Genomic DNA, 10,471 nt, shown 5'->3' with positions numbered 1-10,471 from the left:
CACCAGAGCCTGCAGGGAATCAATAGACCTGTGAAGGCTCAGATGTAGGACTGATTTGTTAAGTTGTATTCTCTTTGATTTTTAAAAAAATTTTATCATATGTAAAAAGTTGACTGTCAGATGAGCAAACTACTGTCTTTTCTGTTTTTAATTGTGTATCCCATAACCTCCAAGGAGGGACCGAAGTGTCTGTGGTCTCCATGGGCATGCTGGAGTGTGCTGACACCTCGGAGACCTGAAACACAGTTCACAAGGTTCAGGGAGCCCCAGTTTAAATGGAACACCCCCTCTTTGCTGCATGTTTGCATTCATGGCAAGCAAAGGCATGAGGGCAGTAGAAAGAATGTGAAGTTCGGAGGCTATTGGACTTGGGTTTGAGTTCCAGGTCCACCTGAATATTTCCCATGGGGTGAGGATTGAGAGAATACGTGTGAGAGTCATTTTCAAGGTCACATGGTAAGTGTGTGTGTGTGTGTTCTCTCTAGACTTGGAGTGAGCAGGCATGCTTCTGGGCCCCACCTGAGATTCTGATGCAACAGGACCAGGGTGGAGTCTGAGGACCTGCCTTCCTAACAAGCTCCTGGGTTATGCTGATTAAGGCTGCTAAATCGCAGGCCTGCTTTGAGACAAAGTCTCAATCACGGAGCAGTCGGGCAGTGTTCTGTAAGTTCTAGGTATTTTTATTACATCTGAAGCCACTTGCATTTTTAGTATCGTCAGTAGAATTTATTCTGCCAGCCCTGGTAAAGGCTTGCCGAGTGCTATTTCAGGTACTTACCAGCTTTATGGTGCTGGCAAAATTTTTTAATCTTTATGAGCCTTAGTTTTTCTCATCTGAATAATGAAGGGAATCCCTCCTGGAGAAGATTAAATAAAATAAAGTATGCAAATCACTTAACAGGTGCCTGTGACAGACAGTAAATGATCATATGGGAAAATTAGTCTAATTAGTTATTAATGTCTGTTAGTTATGTTTAGGAGACTGGGATGAAAAGAGAAGCAAGTACTATTTCTAAGAAAAAAGCAATGTCATCAGGAAAATAGATTTAAATATATATATAGAGAGAGATATGAAAGCATTGCTGTCATACAGTCGAATGTGGTATGTACTGAGTGACAGTGACATGGCTTCTGCTTAGTCTCCACTGGGTATCAATGATTTGATAGAAGTTGTGAATAACAATAAACATCTTATCAAAAAAGTCTTACCACCTGGAGTGACTTAAGCAATGTAGAATTATGATATTGATCTAGCAATTCCACTTCTGGTATATACTCAAAAGAATTGAAAACAAGGTCTCAAAGAGATACTTGTAAACCCATGTTCACAGTAGCATTATTCACAATATCCAAGAGGTGGAAATAACCCAGATATCCCTCAGTCAATAAGTAGATAAACAAAATGTGGTCTATCCATACCATGGACAGTTGTTCAGCTTTAAAAAGGAAGGAAATTCTGACACATGCTATCACATGGATGACCTTAAGGACATTATGCTAGGTGAAATCAGTCGTAAAAAGACAAATACCGTAGGATTCTACTTATGTGAAGTACCCAGAGTTGTCGAATTCAGAGACAAAGTAGAGTGATGATTACCGGGCATTGGGGGGTGGGGGAGAATGGAGAGTTATTTTTTAATGGATATAGAGTTTTAGTTTTGTTACATGAAAAACTTCTGGATATTGGTTGCATGACAATGCACATAGACTTTACACTATTGAACTATACACTTAAAATAATAAGATGGTACATTTTGTTATATGTTTTATCACATTTAAAAATTTTTCAAAAATTTAAAAAATTAAAAAGCTCTCTGAATCAGAGGAAAGCTGACTATCTTTGAAAGTCTGGAAAACTACCATTAATTTAATCTACCATTAATTTAATCTGACCTCCATTTGAATATAGTCCTTAGCGTTTTAATTTCTAGTGGTTCCATAAAAGTTTTGGGTGGCAGGCATTCTAGCTCTTTCTATCTCTAGTTACATTAGATTTCTCTAGTCAACTTCTCCAATAATGTAAAAATATTTTCATATGTGAGGCACTGAGATCGTACACTGAAAAGACAGGCAAAGGCATATCGTGGCCTTGAGGGGATCATAAACTAATGCGGACAGATGCTTGCTTACAGACATGATCTTGTTCAGATAAAATAAGATGCAATTTGAAATGTAGCCTCTAATTCAAGTTAAAAAAAATGAAAAGACAATTGTCATGGTTTTATTTATAGCTTATTTCTTGGTTCCAGCACCTTTCCCATCCAAGTTAAAACTAGTCCTCCCTCACATCTAAAGCATATGGGAATAACAAATAACACTGACTCATCACCTAGTTTCAAATGAGATAAACACCATAAAAGTATGTTAAGCTAAATTCTATTCAATAGTATAAGCAAATATCCAGTTTAATTTTTTATTGTGTTAAAATATACATAACATAAAATGTACCATTTTAACTATTTTTAAGTGTACAATTGAATGACATTAAGCATATTCTCCTTGTTGTAGTACAACCATCACCACGATCCATTTCTAGAATTTTTTTTCATCATTCCAAACTGAAACTCTGTACCCATGAAATAATAACTCCCCATTTCTCTTTTCTACCAGCATCTGGCCTAGTTTAATTTTTAATTTTATGGCAAGGGTTAAGTGAACACATAGGACTGGAAGGCTTATAAGTACATGATCCTACTCTCTGTTTCTCTTTTTAAAAACAATCTTTTATAACAGACCTGAAACTGTGTGTATTAGATTTTTGTTCCTATTTTGCAGATCAGGAAACTAAGGCCCAGCAAGCAAATGCTACTCCCTTAAATGTGTGCAGTTCTTGCCCGGCTTTTCCTTCTTGCCCAGGCAAATTATATGCCTACCAAGACTCAGAAAACTGGGGCATGTTTCATGGTCTCTGTTGCTGGCTCAAGCACTTGCCTAGAATTTCTGAGATTCCAGCTCTCTGCAGGCATCCTGTAGATGCTTATATTAATGATATTGCTGTAATTGACTCTGTTATGCCATCAAGGAGCCTGACGCCCCTTCTAAGGGTGTTTACTATGAGAGGATGAGATCTCTGGCTATGAAGGGGTCTTAGCTTGAGTTCCAGGCTCTACTCTCCCTCTTAACAGCTGTTCAACTTTAAGCAGATGATTCAGTTCCTCTAAATCTCATCTTCTTCATTGTCAAACAGGATCAGTCTCCTCACTGAACAGCAATGATGATAACTTACATATTTGACACTTCCACTTAGACATCTGATAAGTGTCTCAAACTCAACAGAATGAAATGGAACTCTTGACTTTTCTTCCCAGATCGGTTTCTTTTGCAGTCCTCTTCCACCTGATTAATGTGTTATCTGTCTCTTTATGACAGAAACCTGGGAGTCCTTCATTCCTTTCTTTCTCTGTCATCGGAAAGTCCTATTGATTGTACCTCTGAGGTACATTTTATTATACACATCCCACTTCTCTCCAATTTCACAGCCACCACCCTGATTCAGGCCCCAATAAGGACAACAGAAATTGTCACCCAACTAGTCTATTCTTGATCCTTCTCCAACCCAACATTAATAATAAGAATAAATGTACTTTTATAGTGCTGTGTATGCCAGCCACTGTTCTAAGTGCATTACACATATTAATTCATTTAATCCATACACTAGTTGTACCAGACCCCCTACTTACACTTAATCCATGGCTTCCCATTGTTTTAAGAATAAAATTCAGACTCTGTATCTTACTCTGCAGGATTCTGAATCGTCTGACTTCTCCTACCAGCCTCCCTTCCTCACTCTTTTCGGGCCAGCCACACTGCCTTCTTTTTCTTCCTCAAACATGTTCTCAAGTCTTTGCAGTTCCTCTCCCTTCTATTTTATCTCCTAAATCTTTGCATGGCTAAATTATTCCCCTGATTCACGTCTGAGCTCACAAAATATCTCCTAGGAGCCGCCTTCCCTGTCCACTTTACTCTCTTCATAGGACAGGAACTCTTTATCCCATCATCCAGTTCGTTATCTGAGCAATGCTTTATCACAGTTTGTGCTGATCTTTTTTTCTTTATTTGTTTGCCTGTTTATGTTTTGTCATCTCCACTGGGCTATAAGCTGTATGAGGGCAGATACTTTCATCAGTTTTGTTTCCTACTTTTACCACCACCCAGCAGAATGCCTGGAACCCTGAGGGGATGAGCACTTGTGGGTAGAAAGAATGAATGAAAGGATAAATAACATGTAACAGAGAGACTTTGACTTCACAAGGTTTTTGGAGGATTAAAGTGCATGAGATAACATATCTGTCTTACATTATGAATCAGTCTCCAACTCAGGTATCTGAGAACAATGACTCTTCTGTTCTATAATTTATCATTTCCTATAGTTTTTAAGTCTGAGATTCCCTTCACCTGGATGAATAGATATACTAACCTTTGTCTTCCTCTTTCAGATCCCTCCCAGGGGATCCCTGTAGTACCAAAGTTAGGTGGGGTGGGGGCATTCAGGTTACACCTAGATTGAGCAGAGAGCCATGTCTAAATAGCCCCACTGGGTGTTTTTGATGCTTCCAGGTCACATTCAGATAATGTACCCTCAGGAGGCTCATGAGGTCTGTTTTGCCTGATGGATATGTAGCCGTTTCCCTCTGGGTCCTGCCATCTTCCTCGTGGCATTGCCAGGAAAGGCCCACAGATTTTTCTCTCTCCTCTCCCCTCTCCATTGGGCACCTGGAGGAGGAGCCTGGCTGCAGCCCCTGCTTCTGGCCAAGATCCTGTCTGTGCTCTTGACTCTCCTAAGGTTTTCATGCGGCTTCATTCCTGGAAGACGAGGGTCGGAAAGATTTTTAGATCGCCTCTATTTCCTCTCTCCTGAGGCAACAAGCACAGAAAGGAAAGGAAAAGTATAAGTAGAGGAGAAACGTATTGTTACAGCTTATAAAATACCTAGCTATATTCATAAAGCAGCAATCCCAGTAAGCAGTTAACAAATATTAGTTCCCCACTTTTATCACATTCTTTTTTCTCTCAGAGGCCTTCCAGGTTATCCGTGGAGTTAAAGCCCATTGGAACATTAAGACTGATGGTGGTGAAATAACCTCTTCCGTGACCAACTGTCTTAGCCAGCCAGGCTGCCATAACAGAAGTCCATAGGCTGTGTGGCTTAAATAACCCTAATCCCCTCTCCAAGTCCCCATCTCTAAACACCATCACATTGAGGGGTAGAACTTCAACATATAAATTTTGTGAGGACACAGGGACATAAATATTTAGTCCATAACGACCAACTTACCTGTTCTTTTGAGGCCCATTCCCTGGTGTGGCACGCAGAGTTCCTTCTCCCTTTACTAAGTATCCATACACAGGCATCCAGGTGAATTTTCCGAACTCCACTTTTTAAGTGTACCTCACCTCTTTTTTTTCTACTTCCCGTAGCTACTGTATTTGAGACATTCATATCCCTGAGTTGCGAGGGGTCTGGGTTTATCCATACTACCAGGCTTCATTTCCCATCCCTCGCTTTACTCTGGCTTCCAGATGCCTTCATTCAGGGCTGTATGTGAAGCAGATCCTCTCCAGTGATTGACTAGAAAGTCCAAGGCCAAGTGCAATATCTGCATTAAGTGCCTAGAGAGAGAATTCAGAGGCTGTTCTTATTTTCTGTAGCTTACTTCACTATGTATCTGCCTTACTTTCTCTCTCTCTCTCTTTTTAAATTTTACATTGTGGACAATTTTTAACAAAAGCAAAGGTAGCCAGTTTTATTAATAATAAAGTTAATACCTGTGTCACCCAGAGCCAATAATCATCAACCATCAATGGTCAATTCTATTTATCTACAGGCCCATCTATTCTCCCTCCTGATTTATTTTCAGGCAAAGCTCAAACATTATTTCTTCTGTAAGTACATCACCATGCATTCCTAAAAGACAAGAACTTTTTACTGGGCCATAACAACAATACCATTATCATACTGAAGTAAATCTATAAAAAAAGATAAGTCTGTCATTAATATCAATTCTGAAGTGCTGAAATTCCAATTCTTTCATACTTACTATACATACTTTTATAGTTTTGTATTAGAATTGATCCTAATAAGGTCCACACATTGTCATTGTTTGACATATCTGACAAGTATTTATAAATTTCCCCCTCTGTCTTTTGAAATCTTTTTAAGAAACTGTATCATTTGTCAAGACTACATCCCGGATGGTGTCCTGCTTTCAAATCTCGGCATTCTAAAATATAGCTGTCTAGTATAACTTTGTGCAATTATGAGAATATTCTGTATTTGTGTTAAAGAATTATGGTAGCCACTAGCCATGTGTGGTTACTGAGCCCTTGAAATGTTGCTAGTGCAACCAAGGAACTATTTTTTAAATTGTATTTAATTATAATTAAATAAAATTTAAGGGGCTACATATAGTTAGTGGCTGCCATATCGGACAGCACAGCTCTTGAGTTTCCAAAGACATCATTGGTTTGGTGGGCAAAGCATGGTCGGTGACATTGGAGTTAGGCTTGTGATAGACTATCTATATAAAATAAATAAGCCAGCTACTGCCCCCTCTGTATGTAGTCAGTATGGTTGCATCCTTCAGTGCCTGGAAGGACCAGAGTTGGGATCCAGCACCCATCATTTCTTTTTGTACAGATGAGAACTCAGTCCCATGTGCATCTCTTCGGGCTGGGAGGTGGGTACTGGCTTCCCCGACCACTTTATCTATGGGTGGTCTCAATGGCCGTAGCCCCCAAGGATCCTCAAGAAACTATACACAGATTACACATAATGTTCAAGGATGTCTTCTGTTTAGAAGAACCTTTCAAATATTTTGGTTTTATTTTTTCAAGTGAGTATCAACTTCCCGGAGAAGGATCTTACCATAGAGTGAAGTAAAGAAAGGTAGGATGTTATCTGACTGAAGACACCATCACTGGAAAACTAGTGATACCAGGGGAAATGGCTGTTCCTGAGCTGACGTGAGCCCCTCCTCCTTTTTTTAGGCGATTTCAGTCCTATGAAGCATGTAATATAATAATATATGCTATATTATATGATAGAGAGCTATAGACGTTATAGAAATATATCTAAGAGAGAGATAAGTAAGCTGAATGAATCAGAAAAGGCTTCATGTGGATCTTACAGCTTGGGATGGATATGGTACTCTGAGGGTAAAGGGGCCAGCAAACTAGAGAGGAGAGTATGAGCATTAAGATTGGAGGGTATGTGGTTGGGGAAACTTGGAAATACGGTATGATAGATAGGGTAGGGCAAGACTACAGAGAATCTAGAAAATGATCCATAAGAAACTTGTTGGAGGCCACGAAAAGCTATGAGAGTAAGTGTATCAGCTGAGACAGTTTGAGCTGCAAGTAATAGAAAACTTGATTCCACTGGCTTTAACAAAAAGAAAATATATTATTATTTCATGTAGAAATCTAAATGCAGGACCTAGGTTGGCTTTTTTTCTTCTGCCATTCTCTGATGGTTTGTTCTGAGACTGGCTCTCTTCATGGTCACAAGATGGCTGCTACAGTTCCAGACATCATATCCAAACATAAAAATGGCCAGATGATAAAGATAGGGCATCCTACCCTGCATGGCTTTAAAAAAAAAAAAAAAATCAGAGAAGTAAACCTTTCTCCATATCCCCCTTAGATCTTTCTTCTTATCCACTGGCCGGAATTACATCACATGTGTATGCCTAAGCAGTTGCTGGCGGAAGGAATGCCATTTCATGAAACTGAGGCTGGAGCCATCTCCCTTGAGACTCAGGGTTACACAGAAGAAAGCGGGTCCCTGAAAATTTATATTCTTCTAGGAGAGAGAAAGGTGTATTTGCTACTGGCAAGGTAGATCAGACTTTATGTGGCTCAGTGCTTATACATTTTGGGATCCCTCTTTAAAAAAGGCATACAAAGGCGATAATACAAAAGATAATACAAAATTAAGAATAAAATAAATAAAAATAGTAACATTTTAAGTAACTGCCTGTCACATCCCTATGAAACTCTTTCAAAAGCCTTTTTACCTGACAATGGTTTTGTATATCATTTTCTGTAGCAATGATAGAAACATTATAAAAGTCTTTCCTCAGCATGACAGATTAAAATTTTTTATTAAATTGGTAGTTTGAAAAAGTTTCTTTTTAACTTTTGCTGATAACTTGCTATTGGTAATGCCATGTAAAGATTTAAAGTTGTTGCTAAAATTGAAGAAACCACCATTCAGTTTCTTTCATAAATGAGCTGTAAGATCTCAGAGTTTTTCAAGTTGTCTTGTGTGTTGGCTAATCTCAAATACGCTTTTCATTTTTGACACTCCTAAAATAGTTGTCGATGTCCTCTTTACAATGTATATCGTGAGTTTTGTGCTAAATTTGTTGATGTCAGCATTTTGTGTCGAATCATTAAGAAATTAAAATTGTTTCCAGTGTGTCCACATGATTTGAATTATTAATTAAATTATCAAATAATTCAAGAGTCTATTCATTACTTTTATTTACAATTTATCTTTTCTTCTTAATATATTACTGCTTAAAAAAATATTCTGAATAGTTGGGCACAGGGAGCGTGGAAGAGGGAATGCAGTTAGCATTAATATGATGGCTAAACGGAGGGCCAGGGAGCAATTGGGGGGATCGTTTTATGAACATTATAGATGTCTAACCAATGTACTGTCTACTTGAAACTAATTTAAATAAATAAATTTATTTATAAAAAAAATATTCTGAGTGTAATCGAAATGATTCCTAAACCTCCCTATTTGCTTTTAACCAGTGCAGGTTTACCTTGAAGTGAAACACAGAAACTTATTCTAATAAACCTGAGCTAAGTGTACCCCCAACTTAACTTCCCCTTATCAGTGAACTGTAAACTACCCACCCACACCCTGCTACTCTTCAATATGAGGGGATATGTGGGGGAAGGAAACAATAGTAGTCAAAACCAATTGTGTTGAAAATATCTTACTCGCATTTAACCTTGAAAGTGAGATGCTCTTCTCTTCTGGACTTTGGAAAGGAGCCCAGAAGAGTGAGTGACCTGGGGGAGATTAAGCTTCACCGGCTTCATGGTAAGTGGTAACTCTACTTCTGGCTCCTGGGTGGACAGCCACCAGGTCTGTTCTCATGATGTAAGATGAGCTGGAAATGTTTGGGAGCAGTGAAGTGAGGAAGCCTGGAATTAGGGATCATGGGAACCAAGACAGAGCAGGGTTCCCAGAGGACCTAGACCGGGGAGTTGCAGGGGGCCTGGAATGGAAACAGGAGACTGGGGCCCTGGATGCAAACACTGCAATGCCTGGTGAGCGAACGGATGCAGCAGATGAGCATGGGCCGAATTAGTGATGCTCTCAGATAATCAAGGCTGGATTAGCAGGAGATGGGCATGGCTAGTGGGGACAAAGGTGAGAAGGGTGGGATTGTCACGCCCTGCAAAAAACACAGTGTGACTTAGTTAAGATGGTCAGGAGGAGTTGATATCTGAAGCTAGCTGAGCCCCCAGCAGATTTTGGAGGGCAGCTGAGTGCAAGAAGTGATTTACTGGGGGCTATTCCTTAGAGTGCAGCAAAGCTGGAAAAGAATCCATTTTTTTTTTTTTTTTTCTGACTCCTGTTCTTTTCTTTACCGCAGGGCTGCCTCCCAAGTAAAACCTTTACCTCACGCTAAGAATTCCAAGCTGGAAGAAGGCATTCTTTCTTGCCTAAAGAGAGACTTCCTGGGAGGTCAAGTCTTCATGGTGGGTGGCTCCTCTTATTGATGATTTTATCAGTTGTAGGGAATCTGTGCTGGGTGTTACGAATATCCATAAAACAGGAGAGGGAAGGAGAAACCTATTGTATTAAATCTTTCTTTATCCATTCAGTTTTCTTCCCTTTGCCTCCCATGCCACATGGTATTGGTGCCAAAATATACATTCTGGTGCCTTTAAGCAAAACTAGTTCTTCTGCCAAGGAGAACTCTGACACTAAACATTCCGTTTTTCCCCCTTTAAAAAACCCTTTATCAAGTTTTCGCCACACAAAAGCTGAAGCTTATCAGTCACTAAAGCAGTTCAGTGATGATTTTGGCTGCTGTTTTTCAAAGGGGACATTCATTCATTCATTCATTCATTCATTCAATAAATACTAATCAAATGCTGCAGTATGTCAGCCACTAGGCCTGACAATAGAGCAAACACAGTCACAGTTTCTGCCATCTTGGAGACACTAATCAAATATATCACAAACAAATGTAAAATTGCAAGTCACCTAAAGAAGAGGCACATACTTGGCTGATGTTAAGCCACTATTTAAATGCATACATACTGATCATAGTGGATATTTTCTTCAAATGGCCTACTCTCTGTGTGCCAAATGCTGTTCCACTCATTAAGAGGTGAAGTCTTTCCCTATCCTTGGATCGGGCAGGCCTTGGGACTTGCTTTGACCAGAAGAATGCTCTGAAGGGATGCTATGAAACTTCTGAGCCAAGGCCTTAAGAGAACT

This window comes from Pteropus medius, unplaced genomic scaffold (assembly GCF_902729225.1).
Source record: "Pteropus medius unplaced genomic scaffold, Ma_sr-lr_union100, whole genome shotgun sequence".
In the NCBI taxonomy this organism is placed as follows: Eukaryota; Metazoa; Chordata; class Mammalia; order Chiroptera; family Pteropodidae; genus Pteropus; species Pteropus medius.
The sequence above is the reverse complement of the archived record's forward strand: the minus strand, read 5'-3'. Positions refer to the sequence as shown.